The sequence below is a fragment of the Mandrillus leucophaeus genome, unplaced genomic scaffold, assembly GCF_000951045.1.
Source record: "Mandrillus leucophaeus isolate KB7577 unplaced genomic scaffold, Mleu.le_1.0 Scaffold111, whole genome shotgun sequence".
NCBI classification, from domain to species: domain Eukaryota; kingdom Metazoa; phylum Chordata; class Mammalia; order Primates; family Cercopithecidae; genus Mandrillus; species Mandrillus leucophaeus.
In genome coordinates this window covers 514426-538424 of record NW_012099321.1, presented here as the reverse complement: position 1 = coordinate 538424, position 23999 = coordinate 514426, and the positions used below count along the sequence as shown (strand labels likewise).

General features: G+C 44.0%; 1 protein-coding gene across 2 annotated transcripts in view; it reads left to right on the top strand.

Moving 5' to 3' along the window:
• The window catches only part of LOC105548783 (chromosome unknown open reading frame, human C10orf11), a 1000756-nt gene that overhangs the window by 550360 nt on the left and 426397 nt on the right, over positions 1-23999 (top strand). The window lies entirely within an intron of this gene.

Sequence of the window (23999 nt, the reverse complement as noted above, 5' to 3'; positions counted from 1 at the left end):
AAAATTTTCACCCACTATGCTTAACAGCTTAAAGTCTAACCTAACTCCCAAATAATTGCTTTCACTGTAAACCTGTCAATAGCATATGGAGAATGAACTCACAAATTATTGGTTCTTCAGGCAGTGGATAGGAACCCCTGTTGGTCTTTAGCTATGAAATATCCCTGTGTCTTTCCCCCATTTTTATCCTGAGTCCCTCCTGCTGAATTTAAGCTAATTCTCAGTGATTGTGTCTTTGGAGGAGTCCGTCACAAGCATCTGTGTGATCACCCTTTGTATACTTGACAAGGGTTATTTTGTCTTCCCCAGGCCCAGTCCTGGTGCGTGCTGGGCTCGTGATGCAGTGTGGCACTAACTATCTGCTCCTTGTAGGAGATGGAAGGTAAATCAAATTGAAAACACCCTTCCTGTGTAGTGCATCTTCCAAATGTCCTCAGGTTTCTATTACATCTTCTGGAGGCTGCCAGATTCTCTGCGGGACAAGAGGAAGCTGGAGCAGCTTCTCTGTAGCGACAGAAGGTGCCATTAGCAGAAATACATCATCTCCCAGTGGTGCTAGCAATAGCAGAGTCCTGATCATGTCCATTCTTTTGCCAGACTAAGGAGAGAGTCCTCAGAGGCAGGGGCTGCTGGTAACAGCGCCTCCATCATTCTAAAATATCCCCCCTGGAGTCCCAGAGCAGCTATTTCTGCCCAGACGCAATGAGAGCTTCACAGAGCTTATTTCAGGCATTGATCTTTCACAAAAGCCTCCCTGCTTCCTAGATTCCAGGTCTTCTCTAGAAGGGGTGGGGGAGGTAGAGGCCTGCATATGGCTGATCAGTTGCTTTGGCTGGGGCTGGATCACTTCTTCCAGGTGTTGCTCATTAGATCTCTTTTTAAGGGAAATCTATTAGCCTAGAGCAGTGGTTCTCAAACTGCAGTTTGCAGGGTTTGGTAAAACAAATTTCCGGACCCCACCCCTAAAGTTTGGGATTTAGTAAGTCTGAGGTGGGGCCTGAGAATTTGCATTTCTCATAAGTTCCCAGGTGATGCTGAGGCTGCTGACCTAGGGACCACATTTCAGAACCAGCGCTTTAGATGCAGAGAGACGATGTTCTTGTGTTCTCTCCCACTTAGTCTTGGCCTCAGTCCTCCTACTTAAGGCAGTCTGGGCCTTTTGAGGTTGGGCCAGGCCCTGTCTCACCCTGTTTCTGGAATGCAGTGAAAACAGCTCTTGATTCTGTGCAGCCCATCTGTGCTAGTTACCTCTGTCTCCCAGGAGAAGAGAGCGATGAACCTTCTTTCTCCATGGCCCTGTTCCCGCTGTCTCTGTTAACACTGTTTCCTCCCCTGGGTCCTTTAGCTCTCACAGCTTCCCCCTTTTGCTTGTCTCTGGGTGCCTCAACATGCCTGTGTGGCTCCCCTGACCCTGTCCTTTAAATAGACCTTTCTTTTTATTTTATTTTACTTTTTTGTTATACTTTAACTTCTGGGATATATGTGCAGAACGTGCATATTTGTTACATAGGTGTAAACGTGCCATGGTGGTTTGCTGCAACCATCAACCCGTCATCTAAGTTTTCAACCAGCATTCAAGACCATTTGTGGTGAATTCTGGTTCCTGCTGGTACTTGTCCTGGGATATTTCTTCCCTCAGGGGCAAAGAGTTTTCTAGACAGACTGAGTCAGAATCACTTAGTCTTTATCTCAAGAGCAGCCTTGTCACCCACGGTAGAAGTTAGAATTACTGTGGAGTCTAACAGAAATTAGAGAAGTAAGAAATCTATACCAAATGGAAATATGGAAGATTTATCTCGCTTATTTCAAGCTTGGGGAAATACTAGCCTTTAAATGTCTGATTACTAGAGCCTGGGAATAAAGAGGGCCTGCTTAACCTAGGGAAGTGGCCTTTGGTGATTGGGTCTCTGATCCAACTGATCGGTGAACAAATCTGTCATCATAGAGTCACTGGGGCAGCTACCCTTGGTCCAACTCTGCTGTAGGTGCCTCCATGACCTGACTAGATGTAGTTGTGACTGGAGCTGGGATTGTGGAGGGACTTCATATGTACATTACGCATGTGTGGAAAGGTAAAATAACTATCAGTCTTCCAATTAGAAAGCCAGAAAGCTACCTGGGACATAATGAGGGCAGGCAGATTCACATTCCATTTGGGTGTGCAAGGGTATGCGTGTATATACATGCGAAGATAAATACCCCTACACACATCATTAGAGAAAAGAATGGAAGGAAAATCACCCAGATGTTAATCATGTTTTTCTCTGGATATTAACAATTACCGATGATTTTTGTTTTCTGTTTTTCTGATTTATTCAATGAAATATTTTTATTATTCCAAAAATATGTTAAATGTGGCATAGGAAATAGAGCTCAGTGCCCTGCCCTCTGCTCAGCACCTATCCAAATCCTATTAACATACCACATAGTTCAGGTTCTGCCACTTCCAAGAAGACTTCCCTGACCAGCCTCTTGCTGCTAAAGTTTGGAAATACTTTTGCTGAGTTATTGTTCCTATGTTGAGTATATTTGTCTTATTTCTTCAAATGCACTGTGAGTTATGCAAAGATACTTTTTGTGTTTTCCATTTCCCACAAGGCCAAATACAGCTGAACACATTGTGGATACTTGTTCTACAATGGGCAGCGAATTTCTGAAAGGACAGAAAAGATGTGAAAATGTGAAAAACAGACCAAAATGCCATCTCTCCCCACTCACATACCCCACAGTCACATCTCAACTTGGATGTAGCTCTCCCTCACTGAGAGGTCATGACCTCCAGCTTAATGTCAAGGCTGTGGGGCCTTAGAGCACATCTCCTGGATGACAGTGTCCCTGCACATGGCCTGTGTGTTTCTCCCCTCCTTCCAAAGTGGTGAGCACTTTGCATCAAGCCCAAGAAAGACGTTTGATGACCTTAATAGCATTAGTGACAAGACCTCCATCCTTGTTGGGCACCTTTTGGTCTGCTGATAAAAGAAATATTCACTCTATCCCCAAGAGAAATCTTCTTTTCCAGGAATATACAGCAAAATCAATCAAGTCTTCCCCATATCGAAGGCTAGCTACTCCACCCATGTGATAGATGCCATCAATTTCTTCCCCCTCTGGGGAGGCAGAGTCATTTTTCCCTTCTTTATCTTGCATAGTCAGTGCTCCCTTACAACACAGTAATTCCCATCAGATTTTGAGAACTCTGCCTTCTCCCTTTAAGCAACCATCCTACCAGAAGCCCTCTTCAGCTCTTTCTCTTTTTGCTTTAGTGTCAAACTTTTCAAAAAACCCGTCTATTCCTTCACTCCCCATTTCGTTACCTTCAACTTATTCAGTGAGTCAGTGCAGTGTGTATCAGTGCAGAATTTGGCTCCATTATTCTACCATTATCTTAATTCCCTCCATGTTGCTACATCCAATGGATCTCTCAGTGCATATCTTATCTGGCTTTTTGGTAGTACTAGAAACCTTTGTTCACCTCTTCTTTTTCAAAGCACTGTCTTTCCTTGGCTTTAGTGACCCATGTGGCTTTTGACCACCTCCCTGGCCACTCTTACATCACCATCTCTGTACAGGCTCATCTACATTTACCCAGCTGATCAATGTTGAAACACCTTGGGACTCAGCCCAACGACTTCTCTTGGTCTTGGGCTGTACTTTCTTTCTTGGAGGCCTCATTCACATCCAGGTTTTCATCTAACAGCTACAGTTTGAAGGTACTCAGGGATGTGTCCTCTGATTGCCAGAGAAATATTTGCCTCTGCCTTCTTGACACGTCTCAGATGCCTCAAAGGTCCCTCATGTTATTCCTGTGCATGGCCAGTCCTCCTTCAAGGACCTCTGAGATCTCAGCAAATGGCACTGTCACCCCTGCAGGTATGCAAGTCAGAAGCTTGAGTTGGCCGATTTGCTCCACATTCTACCTGCCACACTGCCTCAGCATTTCTCAAAGCCATCCACTCTTCTTCTTTACTACTGTCACTCAAATTCAAACCATATCCTGTTCATGGCTTTCATTTTTTAAATTCTGGACTATTACAGTCCCCAAACTAGTCTTACTTCCATCAGCTTTTGACCCCTTTGCAGTCCACTCTGCTCCCTTCAGCAGATCTTTGCAAAATACAGACAAATCAGGTCATCCTCCTGCTTCAAACCTTACACTGGCTTAGTCTTGCTTTTAGGGTGATAGGGTTTGGCTGTGTCCCCACCCAAATCTCAACTTGAATTGTATCTCCCAGAATTCCTACGTGTTGTGGGAGGGACCCAGGGGGAGGTAATTGAATCATGGGGCCCCGTCTTTCCCATGCTCTTCTCGTGACAGTAAGTCTCACGAGATCTGATGGTTTTATCAGGGGTTTCCAGTTTTGCTTCCTCCTCATTTTCTCTTGCCGCTGCCATGTAAGAAGTGTCCTTTGCCTCCCACCATGATTCTGAGGCCTCCCCAGCCATGTGGAACTGTAAGTCCAATTAAACCTCTTTTTCTTCCTAGTCTCAGGTATGTCTTTATCAGCAGCATCAAAATGGACTAATACATAGGGTGAAGACTGTATTCACTACCATAGCCTGCACCACCGTGCTTCACCTCATCCCACTGCCTGCACCCCAGCTCCGTCTTATACCATCAGCATCCCTGTCCCTACCCCCTACTCATCTTCTTTATAGTCCCTCTGAAGTATTCTCCATCCATAATGGGCCTTTGCTCATTTTTTTTTTCTCTGCATGCCACATTTGAAATCCCTTCTCTCAGTAACCTAAGTCAACTTTGTCCTTCTCATCCTCCAGTTCTTAGCTCGTTATCACTTCCCGGGGCAGCCTTCCTCCAAGACCAGACCAGATCTTGCTATTTTATGGATCCTCAAAGCAGCCTGTACCTCTCCTTCCTAGCTCTTGTCACCTTTGTGATTTAACATGTCTTTATGTGTTATTTTGCTTCTTTGTTTCCCTAAATAAGCTCCTCAGGACAGGGGCCATATCTTTTTTGCTAATCATTGATATCCTTAGCACCCAGCATAATGCTTGGACCAAAGTCCGTACTCAGTACCCATCTACTGAATGGAAAAGACTTTGGCAGAAGAAAACGAAGTCAACCACTTGCTCCTCAGACCTGGGTCGAGCAAGCCACCACACCTAAATGTTCAAGTTAGAATCAAGAAAGTTCATTTGAAAGTCATGATTCAAGTTTCCAGCATAAATTATATGCAGTTGTGCAAACATGTCAAAGTTTAGTAAATTGAATTTGTTTAATATAAACAACTTTTGACCAAAATAATAACACAGCTTTAGAAAAAGACATTAGGCACCCACTTTTGAAGAGTTTGTATAATTTAACACACAAGAAAACTTTACTGTAATTATATGCAGACGTATACTAAGGATGTTATTTACTTGCTCCAACCTCCATAAAATAAACTTCCAACCATGCTTCAGCTTGCTGCATTAATCCTAATTTAGAAATCACCCCCGCCGAAATGATGGGGGCATGGTGGGCTCTCATCTTTTCTTCGCGTCAAAATTAGCCATTTAAATTAGAACCACGTTGGGAGCGTAGGTGACGCCAACGTTGCGGCACCAGTCCGGGGAGCACTTAAAAGTGGCCACCTGAAGTTGATTAAAACCTTACCTGTCAAACCCAGTATGGCTACATTTGAAAATCTTTAATGTAATTAAGAGAAGCACATTATGGGAGGTCAAGTGACTTTCTTTTTGAATTCCACTTCTAATCTGTCGTCAAATGGATGGAAATTGCCGGCCGAGGGAGTTAATGAAAGCTGCATGAGCTAGCAAGGGAGCGGGAGGAGGGGCTGGCAGCCTGGAGGGGCTGGCAGCCTGGAGGGCGGACGGGGGCCCCTGCCTCCTTCCAGCGGGGAGGAATGAGCCTGGGGGAGCCCCACCGAGCACCTTCCCTTCTGCCAGGAGGCTCTGGGTCGGGGGTTCATTCAGTCCCTCTCCCTGAGCACATCGGGGCATGCAGGAGCAGGGTAGGGGGCGTCTGCTGCAGCTCCCTGCTTATCGCTGAGTGAGATCTGTGGCCAGGACGGCGGGGCCTGGACAGAGTGGAGCCGGCGCCGGCCCTCGTCACCCTTCACTCAGAGCCGCCTGATTAGCATCAGGGTTCAGCTCGCCTCTTGCACGGATCCCCCAAAGACCTGGTGGGGAGGAGGGGGTGCTTCCACGCGGAGCCTCAGCTGTCCAGCGTCTGACCCCAAGCTGGTCAGGGGGAAGGTCTCCCAGGTCGGCAGCTTCAGCACGTTGGATCTGGGGAAGCCCCAAGAGGCCCTGGTACTGCCCTGGGTTTCCTTCTGGGCATGTGGGCTTCTGGCCCACTAAAGCCATCTCCCACTGCACTGGGTAGGTCCGGCTCCGGAGCCCCCAGTGCAATCTTAATGCCAGAACACTGCCTTTTGGAGATTAAATCACTTAATGCTTTGCTGTGTGTTCTAGCCTGAGGGTGCTGTTGACAGAAGGCAGAGTTTTTCTCCTCTGGTTGCTGCTTCTCTCTCTTTTTTCTTTTTGCATTGCATTTGTCTGTATCAGCAGAGGTATCTGTCTTTGAAAAAGGATTACCTCCCTCAGAATGTTGCCACTTAAGATTTGCCCCTGCCTTGGAAACTGACATGAGAATAAACAACATATTAAGTCTTCACAGAACACTGGTACCAAGAAGTTTCCAAACCAGAGGACTTAACCTCCTTAACCCAGGCCTTTTCCCTTTGACTTCCTCCTGTTAGTCCGAGCATGGGCAGAAGGCATCAGTGGGGAGAGGAGTGTAATTCTTCTAGTTGGGAAATTTCTTCCATATTCCGTGGAAAAGATTGGGTGTCTCCTGTTGGGGGGCAGTGTGGTGAGTTACTTGAAACAGAACGGGCAATCTAGTAGGCACTGAAATATTCAGAAGCATCTCATAGTGTCTTAGAAGATCCAAGACCTAGCCGGATGGGTCTTCTCTGTTATTAGAATTGTTTGGAAAGGTGGCGGATGCAGTTCAGGGGGTGGGATGCTGAGAGACAAGGCATTTATTAAAACGACCTCTAGAGACTTCTTTTTTTCCCCCACTGGGCTTGAATTTCTTGGGCTTGGAGAGTTGTCACTACCCCGTATGAAAAATGGAAGAGATGAGTGAGAGAAAGAAGAAGAGGGGGGAAAAAAACCAACCTGAGAGTGGTTTAAAATCAGAACAGAGTATTGGTGAGAGTCAATCTCCAGGGGTCCCCTCTTCATGCTGTATTGCTTTTTCTTGACCAATGAAAAGCTCCCTTTTTCAGATTTCCCCCCATTTCTCATCCATAGCAGAAAGGTCAGTGCTTCTAGAAATTGAGATGTGTCTCCAGGCAAAAGCCACACAAGGCAGTGGGAAGGGAAGTGGCTGTCCCCAGCCTCCATTTGACGCTGTGTTTCTCTCCCAGCCACAAGTTCACAGGTAAAAGTGAAAAGTTACTCTGGACAGCTCGTCCAAAGAAAGCTGTCTGCTTGCCATGGCAACATTTTCCTGGGGTCTCTGGCTGTCAAGAACGGGGTGCAAAGTTCATAGAACTCAGCATTGTGCCCTCCTCTCTTCTTGTCCCTTTTTTCCTGAAGGGATCGAGACTGGTTTGCAGCACAATTTAAAGCGAAGATGCCAAATGAAAAGTTCCTCGTTTTAAGTTGGTGCTTATACAAAGCTGCTTTGTGGTTTTTTTCGGCCTGTCAGACTTGTCAGGCCTAGTAAGAAAAAGTATATTGTTTCCAGCACTTGGATTCCTTTCTCCCTGACATCTGCCACTCTGTAAAGATGATAAATTCCTGCCTCATTAGCCAAGGGTGTGGGATTACAGGCTGACAACACATTAATCACCAGCCTCTGTGGCAGGCTGACTAGCAATAGGCATTGTTAACAAAACTTTTCTAATATGTCACTCTTCTCTATGACAGCCTGTAATCAATCATTGTGATTGACGGCGCTGATAGATTACACTATTTATACTTTGTGTAATGAAAGATAGTGTTTCCACCTACTGTCATTTCTGGGCTAGTGGTAGAGGATCAGTAAATGGAAACAAACATAACAACAGGGCAAGCCCTCATTCACCCTAAAATATCCATAGAACTACCCCACCTTCCCAAGTCCTAGGCTTGGTTTCCACTTTTGGAAGTGAAAAAGGCCCCATACTGGAACTCTGGCAATCATTCTGGGATGAGGGGTAGTGGCGGGGGCACCTGGAAGGACAGAGGTAATTTGGATTTTCACAGAGAGAGCTCTTTGCAAAGGATACGATCCCAAGTATTGATAGGTCGAGTTTACATAGGTAGGAGATTCCCCAAGCAGTCCCTTTCCTTCCCCTCATCAGCTTACGTGTGTGCAGCTGAGCGTTGAGTGCCTCCTCCCCTGCCAGATGAGAGATGATTTAGATGTTGATAAAATATTTGTTCTTTCCTGGCTCTGAGGGCAAATATTATCTTTGTTTCCCATAATCGTAAGGCGCTGCAAAAGTCAACAGCACCCAGAGCAAGTACAAAACCAACACTCGGAGAGAAGCCCTTTCTGGAGGCCTTTGCCAGGGCTTGCTTGTCCCCCTTGAAGCTCAGAAAATTGCAAACAGGATACGAATGAATCAGCTGAGCTGAAATGTGTTCTGACTCTCACATCCTTGGTATTTTTGGAGGGTCCTTTCAGTCATTTTTATTTTGGTCTGGAAAACATTCGTAAAGGATACAAGCTGTTTTTGTCTTGCTGGAAGCTATTATTTCAATAGAGTGGCAAGTAAGGAGACTCCTGCGCTGGCATCCTGGGCTGGCATCCTAAGAAGGGAGCACCTTTCCTCATGTGTTGGAGTCATTTCCAGGCAATTGGGTCACAAGTGCCTGTTTTAATGAATCACTTTAAAAATGATTGTGGTATTTAATTTTCCTACTATTGATTAAACACAAGAAAATACTCCTTTATTACTTCTTTAAGTGGTTAGGGAGATTGCTCATAGATATATAAATCTTCATTTGACTCCTCAGTACAAGCATAGATGTGCGATTCCCTGACTTTCCATTCAATGCATTTTTGATCTTTGCATCTCTGCATTATATGTGGATTGGCGAGGCCAAGAGAAGAGAGTAGTAAGGAAGCAGAGTCGTCGTCCTCCTCCTGAATGCTGTGGTGTTGATAGGCATCGGACACTTTAGGTCGCCCTGCCAGTTGGCAAAGCAAAAGGAACCTGAGACCTACCCCTAGTGAAATTGCCTTAGAGGCAGATGAGATGGGAGGAGGTGCGGGGAGACAGGGAGCTAAACTTTAATCTCTCTGTGAAGTTTGAGTGAGCCCAGGATGATTAATGAGAGAGCAGACCATCTGATTAAGCCCCTCTGTGTCATAGGACATGATTAGTAGGTGACAGAGACGGTAACAGTATCCAGCCAAACCCTTGTTTCTTTCACGGCTCCGGCTGTTATATGATTAATGTCCCCAAGGGCTATCTTGGGGTCAGGCAGGGGAACCTGTCAGAACAGGTGGAAGTGACAAAATGGGCAGAAACTCCTAAGGGGGACTAGAGTGGTGAGGGAGAGAATGGAGGGGGCAGGGCAGCCAGATGGAGCCGGTGACCTTTCTCTGATCCAAGCAGGCACAGAGATCATCGTGGGAATGGAAACGAGGAAGAATCACAAAACTGCAGATGTTTCCCAGGTCCTCAATGCATCAAGTACTGCCAGCTCAGACTTGTGGGAAGCACAGTGTGACACGGCACGTTATCACTCGTGGTTTATGTTCTGAGATGGAATGAGATGGGGCCACTGCAGGCCCTGTGGGTATGAATGTGGGATGCTTGCACGTGTGCCTGTGTAAGCATGCGTGTTTGTGCAGGTACACTAGAACAAGTGCTCTACTCTGCTGGGGGATTAAGTATCAAACCGGTAGAGCTGATATTTCAATTTACTGCTTTCTGGGGCCAATACCTACACATTGTCTTGACTGTGCTACTTAGAAAAGATAATATGGAAAATTAACATGGATTTACAGAATTAAAGGTTTTAATTCTGTAAATTTACAGAATTGAAAGGTTTTTAGATTTAAAGTGAACTGTAGAAATCTCTAATTCAGGTAATCCAGATTACAGGTGAGAAATCTGAGGTCCTGAGAAGGTAGTGACTTGCCCAGTGGAAGTCAAGACTAGAACCTCAGGCTTCCTATTTCCGGTTTCATATACTAAACCCTTGATGAGTCTGTTGGTAGGAAGCCTCAGACCTTTTCATTAGATGTGCGTTTCTCAGCAAGACTTGAGTCTTTACTCTCCTTATCATATTCCCTCTTTCCCTTCCTAGAAGCACTTTGACCTCCTGGTCAAAGGTTCAAACCTCAGTTGAAATGGAGTCTCATTAAGTCCTTTTGGGCAAGCAGCCTTCCCAAATGTCAACTTTGAGAGGAGACTATGCTCTCAAGACAGCCGTTTTGATTGACAGGAGTCCTGAGGGTAGCCATTTTTACATTAAAGGGAAACTGGTTTGTGTTGAGTTTCATCTGGCAAGCCTGGCTTCTCTCCTTCTACCTTTGATGCCCTATGTGTCTGTTACATACATTCAAGAGTCATTCCAGGGCTGTAATGGGGTCTGGTAGAACTTTCATCTCAGCCATTTTCCAGGGCTCTCTTGGGTTACCAGGTTCCCTTTGTTATTTGCATCTACCCAATAACTCTTGCTCTTATGTTCAGACAATAATAATAATAACTGGGTTAGAACTTGGGCTGGGCAGTGACCAGCCCCTTACATCTGCTTGATCTCTAATCCAGGAGTTTACAAATTGGAAATCTTTGCTAGGTAGGAAAAAGATCACCTTGCAGTATGATTTTATCCATACCAACAGTACTCATGCTTCAGTGAGTTGCAACTGTGGACTTAATGGCAAAGCTGCACTCAGTGTTATGATCACAAAGGAGGGAGAATGAAAAATGGAGATTGTATTGGATTTTACTAAATTGTGTCAGTGAGGGAGTAGGTTGAATAAGAGACGCAACCAGGGCATATTCATAACTCTGTCTCCTGACAGTGGTTGATTATGTAGGATTTTGATGTCGATAGCTCTTCTTGTTGTGGGACAAACTGGGAGATCTACCCCACATGAGGGTAAAGTACAAAGGATACTAAAATCTTCCCAGAGTTATTAGAGTCCCCATGATTCTGTAGCATAGGCTTTGGGGAATCAATTATGAATAAATAAATGTTCATTAGCTTCAGAGCTCTGGTATGTGATTTTTGCCATGGGTTTCACCTCAGCATCATACAGCCTTACCAGGCCAAGCAAAGAATGACATAGTGCTCCAAAAACAGTCACTTAAAGACTGGCTCTGTGGCCTTTGAGTGAATCATATAAAAAACAACCAAGATGAGACTGAGTGCCTTCCATGGTCAAAGGGAATCATCTAGGACCAAACCTTTCTGTGAGCTGATAGAAAAATTTGAGCAAACTTTGGCAGACTGATCCAAGAAGATACTTAGCCTTTACCGTAGTATTCAGGTAATGTCAGGCATTCTGGCATAGTGTGCTGGTGGTGAAGTGGTGATATGTTTTAGTACAGAGTCCATTGGTTGCTTTGGAGGATCATGAAGTGCTTGTGCCTTTCTCCTATTGCTATATAGGCTGAGATGCCAAAAATTCAGGCTTTCATAACCTACAACAAAACCTCATCTTTTCCAAGATGTTGACCCATTCCCTCTGTGCACACTGCTTTATGTAGAGACTTCCTGGTAGAGTCATGCTGTTGTGGAGGTGACTCCCAGCTTTGCTTTTAGTAGACCCTAAAGATATTTTGGGGTGTCACCATGACTCACTGGTAAAATTTGGGAATCATTTTATGAGAGAGGCCACAAGCAAATGGTAACTAATGATACAGTACTGAAGTTTGTGAATGATGTACATTCATGTAAATTAGACCAGATTCACTTTGGCTGCCTTCCTCTATAATTTCTTGAGCAGGGAGAGAGGAGTGGAGTTAATTAGCTTAGGGAAAATCGCATCTCACCTTAAGGGAGCCCTTGGGAGTGGGTTGGGCTCTATAAAATCCTCCAAGCACTTGGGCAGAGAAATGTTTGAGAACTTCTATATTAAGATGTAGTGTGCTAATGTTATTACCCAATCAGAGTGCGTGACAACCAGTTTAATGAAGAACAGCAAATATTCTGGGTAGCAGATATTCCTTTACTTAAAGGCGAAGATGAGCTATATTTAAAATTCAGGAAATGCAAACTTAGGTCCATTTGAGGCTAATACATATACAAGATTCTGCCCTTTCATAAAGGATGAAAACATAAGAAAAATGTAGAGTGCAAGAGACATTCATTTGTCATGGAGAAGACTATTCTGTGGCCCCATCAGCCTGGACTGCCAAGCCCAGGGTACCAAGCCCTCTTATTCTCTTTTGCATTAAAAACATCACGATCATCTCTTTTCTATCCTGTTATTTATTTATCTTTGAGACTCTGAAAATGGATTTCTTTTGTGTGTGGTTGTTTAAAGAAACTAGCCCAGAAAAATAAGCCTGTGCAAATACACTTTCTTTATTTATTTTTTTTTTTGTGCAGCGATTTTCTTTTTGTAGTTTGGAACTTGAGGCGAATGAAGGTCTCCCTGGTGCCCTGGTAGCTGCAGCCCCTCTTTTAGCATTTTTTCAAAGGGCACAGGCCAATCTGCCCATAATGAGCTTGGAAAGTGAGGATGAAGTTCCTGATAATATGACACAAATTTCTTTACTTTTGCTCCTTATTTTATCTTAATTAGTCCCTGTAGAAAGGATTGATTTTTGAGAGGCTTGTAGTGAACATCTGTTGGTATTCCTGGGGTCATTCTTAGCCTGTCCTGTGTTTGACATTTCTTGTAAAGGAGGAGGCATTTGTTCATATTGACATTAGCTGCCTCTGTATCTCTCGGTGGTACAGATGGTCTGTGAATAAAGACATCAAGCTAATAGGCAAGATGACAAGCTTCAATAGAGCCGGGGCTCCTCACACTTAAATGGCAGGGCAGCATAGATTGCTTCTGCTGCTGAGGCTGGGGTCTGCGGGTAGCAAAGCGTGTGGAATAAGTTAAAAATGAAGAGGGAACCTGGAAAATGACTCGAAATCTCTCCCTAAGACTGCAGGGGCTTTTTATTATTGTTTTCATTATTATTACTGGTCCATATAGTATGTCAGGCTTCCAAGATGTCCAGGGTCAGGGAAAGTGGAAACTGGATTTTCTGCGCATCCTGTGACCATACATTTCTGTCGAATGGGCATGCTAATCTCAGAAGGGAGCTATTGTTCTCACTTTCTCGGGAAGTATGTTCATGTTCCTCCTTCCATCAGGGGACAGTAACTCCTAAGTCTAGGGGCTGATTCCCCCACCCAATAAACCATGTTTTCTCAAGGGACTTACAGGAAAGCAACACTCTGGAACCTTGTAATTCTGTTCATTCCTGAGGTTCTGGGCTTTCTCCAAAATGCATGTCCCAGTTTGGTATAATAATTCATCATGGCTTTGGCATGATGAATCTCAATTTAGGTCCATTTATATTTTAATCATGAACCACCTATTAAGACAAAGAGGTTTTTCAGTTGATTCTTACCAGTGTGAAATGCCATATCTTATGTTACCTAGTTCAGATCTGAAGGGGAGCCTCCCAGTTGTGGTGTTGGGTGGATAAGTCCTTCATTTGTTAGGGTCTTTTTATCAGTTTCTGTTGTATCCTTGCAGCTTCTATCTTCCCAGATGCTGGAGTCCTCATATTTTCTATCTGTCCTCAATAGAGCAACCCCCTTTGACTCAATTACCTGAATAACTTTTCTTACTTTCTCCTGGACTCTCTTTGTATCTACTAAATATTCTTTATTTTCCATTTGTACATTGGTGACATGTCTACAGGTATGTGTTGATTTTCGTTTTGTTTGTTTGTTTGTTTTTGTTTTTTTGTTTTTTTTGGTTTTTTTTGAGACAGAGTCTCACTCTATCGCCCAGGCTGGAGTGCAGTGGCGTGATCTCGGCTCACTGCAAGCTCCACCTCCTGGGTTCACGCCCTTCTCCTGCCTCAGCCTCCCGAGTAGCTGGGACTACAGGCACCCACCACCACGCCTGGCTAATTTTTGTATTTTTAGTAGAGACAGGGTTTCGCCGGATTGTTCTTTCTTTATCTTAGACATTAGTTGATACTGAGTTGTTTGTATGTGTTCCTGATGCCACCCACACAGAGGATCTCAATTTGCCAGCTCTAGGAAATGGGAAAGACCTACCTAATAGGTCTCTAGTATCTCCAAGAAGGAGGAGGAGCTACGGAATAGAAGGTGATAGGGAGAGAACAGGGGTGAGTAGAAAGAAAGAGGAAGGAGAGGAGAAAGGAGTCCTCTAATTAGCCTAGATAATGGTAAGATTAATGAGGTACTTTAGTTAACAAGGCAATTGTCTGGCAGAGGGCGTTGTTCAGTATTTCCAGCCCATTTCTATGAGCTTGAGGCATCATTATTAGGAGCTGAATCAGATATTTAAGAAGGAGGAAAAATTGGGCTTCCAAAAGGCTGAGGCCAGAAAACAGTCAATCCACAATTGCCTGTCATCTGTTTGATGCAGGTCAGATGGGGACATGGCCCTGCCTTGGTTTCTCCATTGGGACTGAGTCCTAGCTTCATATTTCAACTCTCTTGACACCTGAGAGCATTGTCATTAAATGAGAGGAAACTTCTCCCCTTAATGTCATTCTCCCATGCCAGCTTGGTTTTTTGCTTCTTAGTCACTGTTTCTGTTTTCCCCTGTGTGGTGAATTCCCCCAGGATGGGGACCAGATATCCAGTATTAGATTTGGTTCTCCTCCATGTGGAGTCAACATCTTTTTGTCAGACTAGAGCTCCCTAAAGACAGGAATCAATGTATTTTATATTATTTTAGGAGCTTCTTAAAGAAACAATTATTCCTCTCCTCCTTTCTCCTCTAAATTCTATGGTTCCCATTGGGGATCATGCATTACTTTATTCCACAAACATTTATAAAGACCTGGTATGTGCCAGGTACTGTTCTAGGCATTGGAGATACAGCAGTGAACAGAGACTGAGTTGCTGTCCAAGGAGCTTGCATTTTGGGGTGGAGGAGGTAAGAGAGACAGATAATAAGTAGATAAATAATTATGTGTCATGCAAGAGGTCATGCTGTGACATGTAGGATGATCAGAGATGGCATTTCAGAGAAGGTGATATCTCAGGCTATGTGATATACAATTATATGGGCAGGTAGATGAGAGTTCCAGGCAGCGGGAACAACAAATGCATCTTCTGTCATCTCTGGTATCTCCAAGGGAGTGTGAGAGACCAGGAGCAGCATCCCAGGAGACCCAGGGACACCTGATCATCTTAAGTCTCAGAATCATATGCTCGAACATCTGCTGTGGCAGACTGTCTCCTGCTTGGCCTACATCCAGGCTCAGTTGGTGCCAGCAGCCCTTTTAAACCTGTCGGCACCTTCAGGTGTTTTCCTTCTCCTGCCTGTCTGTGAGGTCTTTTAAGACTTTGAAACTGGGCAATCTAGGTTCAAATATTGTCCCTGCCACATGATGGTCGTGTGACATTAGGGAAGTCACTTAACTTCTGTGTCTCTGTATATCCTTATCTGTAAAATGGAGATGACAGTTGTCTCTAGTTCTCTCTAGAGATTAAATGAGTTCATATATGAAAATGCTTATAATAAACCTGCATATAGTAAATGCTATACAAATGTTAGCCACTATCATTGTTGCTGTTGCTGTTAACTTGTTTTAGCAAATAAAGCATCTTTCTTACAATGCAAAGCCAGTCTCTTTCCCAGTTCATCCTCCTACTTACATACAAAATGAGGGATGGAGGTGAACATGAACATGAACTCTAAGGATTTTTTTGTTAGGCTTGCCTTTCTGGGTTGTACTCTAAGCCACATTCAGCTCACCCAAACTCTAAGGCTGCAAAGCTGATTCTGCATTGAATAGACCATTTTCCTGCTCCTGGTTCATGGAGATTAGCCTTTTCTCTTTGGTTGTAAGTTCCTTCGGGGCAGGTATGAACGTTCCACCTCTGTTATGTTCTCTGGATCATCTAGGATGATCCAGAGGATTCCCAGATCTGGGCATTTTACTCTGTGCTTATTAGGGGTTTCAGAAAAATGCTCTCTGCTCATGTTTGGCATGCAGTCCTTTCATCAGTGCAACTCTTCATTCTCCATGCTATCCTCTGGTGGAGGCAGCATAGTGTGCTGGCCAACACACCTCAGACTTGGGATCCACATGGTTTGGGATTGAATTCTACTGGGTCAGTGACTTTGGGGATATTAACGATCCCTCCTTATTAAGAAAGTTCATGAGGCAAGGCACAGTGGCTCACACCTATAATCCTAGCACTTTGGGAGGCCAAGGCAGTCAGATTGAGCCCAGGAGTTTGAGACCACCCTGGGCAATATGGCTAAACTTTATTTCTACAAAAAAAAAAAAAAAAAAAAATTAGCCAGGTGTGGCAGCTCACACCTGTGGTCCCAGCTACTTGGGAGACTGAGATGGTAGGATCACCTGAGCCTAGGAGGTCAAGGCTGCAGTGAGCTGTGATTGTGCCACTGCACTCCAGCCTGGGCAACACAGTGAGACCCTGTCTCAGAAAACAAAAACAAAACAAGTCAATATATGTAAAACACAGAAAAGTGCTGATGAGTGGTCTACAGATAGAAACTATTGATACTGTTATTGTTAATGTTCTTCCAGTGTGCTTTATACATAAAAGAGTTCTAAAATGTAGGTTAGGATAGTCCTTCTCTGAATATATATAATCTGTGAAGGAATTCTTTCACTCAAAGGTGGGTGTGGGGCAACATTCTGCAGTGTCTCAGAAACTGGTGCTCATTAAGGCACAGGATCCTGGCTGAAGCCAGTGGCAAAGCTTGCTTAAAGACACTTTGTCATCTTTCCGTGTATCTTAAACTCTGTGCCATGTTAGGGGATGCGGCAAATATTTGCAGGATGAATTAATAACTGGTTGAAGGGTGGACGGGTGAGAGATGAGCCTCCCCGGTCTTATAATTAAAACCACCAAAGAGGCAACAGTGCTTTACCTTGTTCCTTCCCCTCCCCCATCTTTTCCCTCCTACTCCACCTTTTCAACCTTTTGTTAATCTTTCTGTCTTCTACCTTGTCTCATTTCCGCATTGCTTTCCTTTCTCCTCTGCCACCTCTCCCATCGTCTCTAGGCCCAACCATGACTCTCTGTGTCTACTATTTGTCTCTTTTGCCATTGGTATCAAGTACTCAGTGTCCCTCAGATCCAGAGTATTCACAGTGCAGTGACCCAGATGAAAGGGGGTTGGGATTTTGCTTTCTTCCCTTGGTAACTATTTCTCAGGATGACCCAGAATTCATTTGCTCAAGTAACAAGACAACGAGGTCCCCCTCCTTCACTTTGACACCCTCTGTGTCAGTGTTTTGATAACAGTCCTTGCCAAGTGTATCATGGCTGAAATTGATGCTACCAGGACACAGGAAACTCACACCTTTTCTCAGGCTGCCTTTCTTTCCTCTACGCGTACTGCTGTTTAAATGTCACTGCTCTTGAACAAACAGTGGAGTAATGTGTCGGGGACAGCTAATGCTGTATTTTGGTAAGTTCTTATCAAAATGCCTCTGGCAAGCTGTTTGGCTTTGATAAAAAGAATCCTGGTCTTGCTGGCAGAACTCAATAGTAATTGAACCAGGCCACACCCTTAGGACTCAGGCCCCTGTGGGTGTCCTGAATCCAGCCCCTTTGGCCACACAGTAAGTAGAGTTTGGGTCAATGCCCTTAGCATTAACAAGGCTCAGTAGTCTGAATTCTTTTCAGATATTGACTGCTTCCCACTTCTCTGAGAAGGACTCCCTTTTGGGGCCTCAGTTTCACCATTTGGACAGTGAACTTCCATGCTTTGCCAGCCCATTCCTTAAATAATCTCACCAACCATCTGCGGATAATTGCTTTGTGGGTAGCTTATGAACAGCAGCTGGGAGCTGCCCGGTCCCCATCATCTTTGTCTCAAAAGCAGGGTTTTGGGGCCATATTGTCAGTAGAGAAATGTGTTATATAATCATTATTACTTATGACATTTCTACTTAGCTAAGAAGGTATTTCCAGGAAATACCTTTTAAATCAGTAACTTTAAGAAGCTGATGCTCAAAGGGGATTTAGAATCTGGATTATTTTTCTGATTCAAATTATCTTTTGGCCTTTGAAGAAGCAAATAAGATATTTATTTCTCTTGTTCCCTCCTCTGCAAATGCTTAATTGATTTTATTCCTGTCAGCTGACTGCAATAGAAATAGCTGTTTCCCTTCTTCCTGTTAACACCTTTTCTGCAGGGGTGGAGGGCTAGGGGGAAGCTGAGACAGGTGAATGTCTTCTTGCGTTCGACTGTGTTGTGCATGGAGATTTGGAGAATTTTCATTCTTCCAAAATTATCCACAGCACTTTGAAATGAGGCGACCTCCTGTTCGGCAAAATGTTGATATGATAGTGTTTATGAGGACAGTTTGCTATGTTTAAAGAATGGATATTTGGAAGTCGCGTGTACTAATTGGATTTTGAATATTTTTGTTTCTCATTGTATCACACTTGAAATAATGAAAGGTCATTTAATAAAATAATATTGAACTATTAGTGCCTGAGTGGCTGCCCAGAGTAAAATTGCCTACCATCTGTCAAGGCAGGAAACCAGAGTACAGTGAAGGTTGGGGGAGAGGCTCCCAACAGGTGGGGTCTCTCACCTAGAGGAGGAGGGCGTGATGGCTGGAAGGGGTAGTCTGGGTTCCTGGTGATTTTGTCCCACATCAGGACTGCATCCAGCTGGAGGGACAGAGCTTCAAGCAAGCCATCCCAAGATGACAGTGTTGACCTCCCCAGTTTCTGTGAAGAGGAGATCACTGTCTACTCACAGAGCTTAAACCCAGAACGTTTTGTTTGTCCTACTCCTGTAGACAATTCCTCCCCTTGCCAGTGGTGAAAGAGCCAATACAAAATCCTGACTATATGTTCTGACTTTTCTTAGGGGGCTTCAGGAAAGAGAGGGGAGTAATAAAGCCTCTGCTTTGAGAAGCCACCTCCTTTTCCCCTTTGTTCTTGGATAGCTGTGGAATGCAATCGTGTGTATTTAGGACCTTTCGTTGGGCTCTGACATTCAAACCACACACATGCCCTTGCAGATTGAAGAGAGAGAGGATATCCTGACTAACACATTCCCGGACTGCCTCAGAGATGGAGCTTCATGAGAAAAGCCTACTCTAGGACTTGTGTGGCCTGGAGAGCATTGAGGTTGTTCATGATGGAGCTGGCTTTTCCAGTTGCCACTGAACCTAGGATCTGCTTTCTTCTGTCTCCCTCCCACATCGTAGATTGAATACTACTCTCATGTAATACCTTTGGCTTTTTTTTTTTTTTTTTTTTTTTACTCACAATTGCAGATAATCCACAGGCATTCTGCATACATCAATCTTAGGGTTCTGTTTGTTTTTTTCATGAAAACATGGCTTTGTTCAGTGTCCTGTGGTATAACCTGTGGCTGCAGGAATTACAGAACTGCTGGTAGGATTCTTTTAGATAGCAAGGAGAATATCGCAAGGAAATATGGAGAAGAAAGAGTCCACTCCTGCTGGCGTCTTTCACCCCGGCCAATTGTTTCCCCTCTCTACACTGCCTTTCTCCTCTCTACATTTGGGCTTCTGTTTCTTTTTGTGTTTCTCCACTTCTGCCCCCACACTGTCCTTTTTCCATCTTGCAATACATTTTGTTCTTTTTGTTGCTCCACGTAAGGGGCCTCATGGATTGCTGACCAGCCTATTGCAGGGGTTGCGTTTAGCCCAGGTTTTCCTCTAAGCCATTTAGCTGTGGGCAGAATTGCGGAGTTGCATGTTAAAAACCACAAGAGAGCTATGGTTATGACAGGCTCTCTGCATGGAATAAGGAAAGAACAATCTTGGGCAAAAGGCTCTCAGCATTCTTCCTGATACCACTGCCAACCAAAAACCACCCTAAGCAGATTGTGCTGAAGGTTGGCCACTTCTCAGTCCAGATACCTGGCTGAATGTTTCCCTGAAATTGAGCCTGGGGAGCAGATTTTGACTTTTCGGGCTACTTGCTCATAAAGCCAACCATGTGGATACAAAATTGCTCACATAGGAAATGCCAAGTGGATGCTCACCGTGCAGCCATTATGAGCGCTGACATTGTTGAGGGGACATCAGGATCCTGTATGCCTGCCTAGCCACTGTGGCTTGTGCAAGTAGAAATAAGGTCATTTTTTTATTCATAGCAGAATTGCCAGATGATCTTAATAAGTATGGTGTCTCATTCTTTAAAACTAAATACCATCTCAAAAAATGTATATATGTGTGCAAATATTTATACACATGCATGCATGCATACATGCACACACACATTCATAGTGGAAGCACTCTTAACCAACTTAGCCAACTTGCATTTCACGAAGTTGGTGTATTCACCTACACCTGCCATCCTCCTGTGAAACATACTGGCTGTAGCACATCACCCTACATATGTATGGCAGGGCACTTCTGTTCCCACCAGGTGAACTGTTTTTACCAAGTCAGTTGAGCTTGTTCCCAAACCTGCTTATGTTAGTTTATTTATATTGTAATAATGTGGTTTAATTAAATGTTATAAAACCAATGAATGAAACAGTGCATATATATATATATATATATTTTTTTTTTTCATGAAAACTAAGGTGAATGTTTTGGAAAGACTCAATGAGGTTTAGTTTTTTGAATATACCCAACCAAGTGTAGACAAGGCAGTTATACAAGCTTGGGAGGAAAAAAAAAAATCATAAAATTCTAGGAGTCTGGACTCAGATTGCCTTAAAAGACTTTTAAAGTTCTATTTCCTCTTTAAAGAAAACGAAACAGGAAATTTTAGAGCTATATAGTAAGAATGGTTTGTACAAAGTAGTCCATGTTAAGCTTTAGTCAACAGATCCATATGCAAAAGAAAAGGCCTAAGCCAATATGGAAAGAGCAGCAAATTAATTTGATTCACATGATTTAAATTAAAACGTTTACATATGAATGTAGCATTTTAACCAACTTAAAAAAACCCAACAAACTAGCCACCTACTGGTTCAGATCAGTGTGTAAGTGCTTCTGCTCACTAATACTTGCCCATAAAATCAAAGTCTGGTAGTTGTGTTTAGAGGTGAAAGGAGAGAATTAGCAAAGGAATTCGTTCTCCAATAACTTGTCTGGATTCCGTTTTTCTTTTGCGGTGGAATTCAGGTTCTAGATGGTAACAGGTAAAGCAGGCATTTCCAGGCATCGGGAAAAGCAGGTTCTAGATGGCAACAGAAAAAACAGAAGGTGTGTGTGTGCAGGAAAATGAGGGTTTTCAGATCCTGGGACAGCTCCCAAGTCTGTCGCAGTGTTCCTGCTGGATGCAAGTCACAGGGGCAGCACAGATGGGAACCCCTGAGTTGGTGTGGATGTGAACAATGAAGAGCAGGAGGCTGAAGTTCTGTCAATCCTTTTCAGGTCGAGAGTGGGAGGTGGCTCAGGAATGTGGCCCCTGACGTCAGCCTGTGCAACTCTTGTCAACAAAGAGAGCTCCTACTTGCAGAAATTAAAAGCAAACTTTGACTGGGAATGTGTGGGAAGTGGTAGCTCAGTGAGTGAGGCCAGATGCTACATCAGCTCAAAGTAAATCCATGCACTTGGCTTGATGGAGATGATGGATGCTTATGATCCTCAGTGTGAAAAATCCTTGCAGTGAGATCCATCCTTGAACTCCTCCCATCTGTGAAGATGCCCAAAGACTCTAGAGAGGCCTTGGACCAGTCCCTGGGAGTAGCATGCCCTACAGTACAAGGCCAAGGGCCTTTGTGATTGACACGATTCCCCACTGTCTAGCCCAGAGCTCATCAGGAGGGCAATCATTACAGACGCGAGAGTGTTGAGCAGGATGTATTCCATCTGATGCAAATTCATGTGCTAGAGGACCTCCTGGCTGTGTTCCAAGGAGCATCTACCTTATTCTAACATCTGTGAGGGATACTCAGTGGAGTCGAATTGGAGACTTATCTATCCTAAGTAAAATAAACCTTCTGTTGCACATATGAAAGTGATAAATAATTTAAATACAATTTTAAAATATTGGTGCTTCTCAGCATCTCCCAGTCCTCATGGTTCTCTCTTTGACACCTCCAGAGTCCCTTAGGAAGGGTGACTTGATTCTCAAGCGTCATTCCAGTGTGCTTCCTAACCAATACCAGCAGTGCCAGGGCCATCCAGTTGACAAGTGAACCCTGGGCTGCTGGCATGCCCATTACTGTCACTCATCTGTGGGCTGACTCCCCCTTCACTTTGCTCAAGCTCCCAGCTTGGCCATTGGTGTTCCTCCATCCTGCAGTCCTACCCCTTAGCCTGCCAGGGCCCTTGCCTTTTCAGGTCCACCTTCAGCCAGGCCTCACTCTCCTACTTCTGGCCAGGCTATTGCCCAAATTGCCATCTCCAGTGGGCAGAAGATTATTTGTAGCTCCCACTGCAGATTGGTTCGGAGACTGAACGCTGGTCTCCTGAAATAGATCTTTAGTTTGGAGAGAGCTCATGGCAAGGCTTCTTGGGCATAGGGTACTCAGCTCTGTCCCCCTCTCCCTAGAGGATGTGCATATGGCTAATGCTGCAGGAGTGGGTGGGGGAAGGTTCTAAGAAATACCCAGAACCACTGTTCTCTCCTACCCTGAGGTCCTTTTGCTAAACCAGGCTTGTTTGTGGATCTTCCTTCCCTAGGAAGCTTCTTCTCAGTGTGGGGTTCCACAGTTCTGCTCTTTACCACTGGGGTTCTGTTTCTCACCTTTCCCCAACACTCACACTTGTATATACATACACACACACCCCTTCCACTGCCATGCCTTCCAGTGGTCTAGGAAGTGTTCTAGTGGGAAATAGTCTAAAGTAGAAGTTCATAGTAAGGGGTCTTCAACCAGACTACCTGGGTTCAATTCCTAGCTCTTCTACTCTCTGACTTTGCTACCCTGGGTAAATTACTTTACTTCTCTGATTTCAGTTTCTTCATATGTAAAATGCGGTAATAATCATGTTTACTTTATAAAGGCTATTATACAGAATAAATGAGGTTTTCTTTTGTATTTTGAGGAGTACCTGGCATGTAGTAAGCCCTTGATAAATATTAACTACTAATATTATATCTGAACACCAGTCACTGTGGCTGCTCAAATTCTTTTTTTTAGGACACTTCTTGACTACTGTAAATCAGTAGATGCAAAAGATACTGGGTTCAGAATGAGTTCCCAGCTTCATACCCAATATCCACTTAGACTTATCCAGAATATTTTCTTACACCTTTAGCCATAAATATTCAAAAATTGCTACATGTTGCTAGCCCATCAAGTTATTAGTAAGGAACCCCATTTGGGCAGGCTACTAGTGTGGAACCTCACCTCTGTTACTCTCAATTACTCTGTGTGTTTAAAATGTCTTAAAATTCTTTGTATCTTTAAATTTTAATTAGGGATTGATAACAGGTTTTGATAACTTGTAAATGGAGACTGATCATTTGTTAGCCTGTGTTTTGATACGTAGACTTTTAAAAAAAAGAAGAACTTCTTCGGTCAGAAGCTGCTGTTCTGTGAAACTAAACCAGACTGTGTTTTGCCTTGTGTGAGAAGGGAAAGCGTATTGTTTGTAGGTGAACAGTTTGCATGACTGTTGTGATAATCTATCCTGTCTCCCTGCCTTTTGTGTCTACCCAGCTTAGCCTATCTTTTTTTTTCTTTATGAGACAAAGTTTCACTCTTGTTACCCAGGCTGGAGTGCAAAGGTATGATCTTGGCTCACTGCAACCTCTGCCTCCTGGGTTCAAGCTATTCTTCTGCCTCAGCCTTCCAAGTAGCTGGGATTACAGGTGCTCGTCACCACACCCAGCTAATGTTTTGTATTTTTTTAGTAGAGACGGGGTTTCACCATGTTGGCCAGGCTGGTCTTGAACTCCTGACCTCAGGTGATCCACCCGCTTCGGCCTTC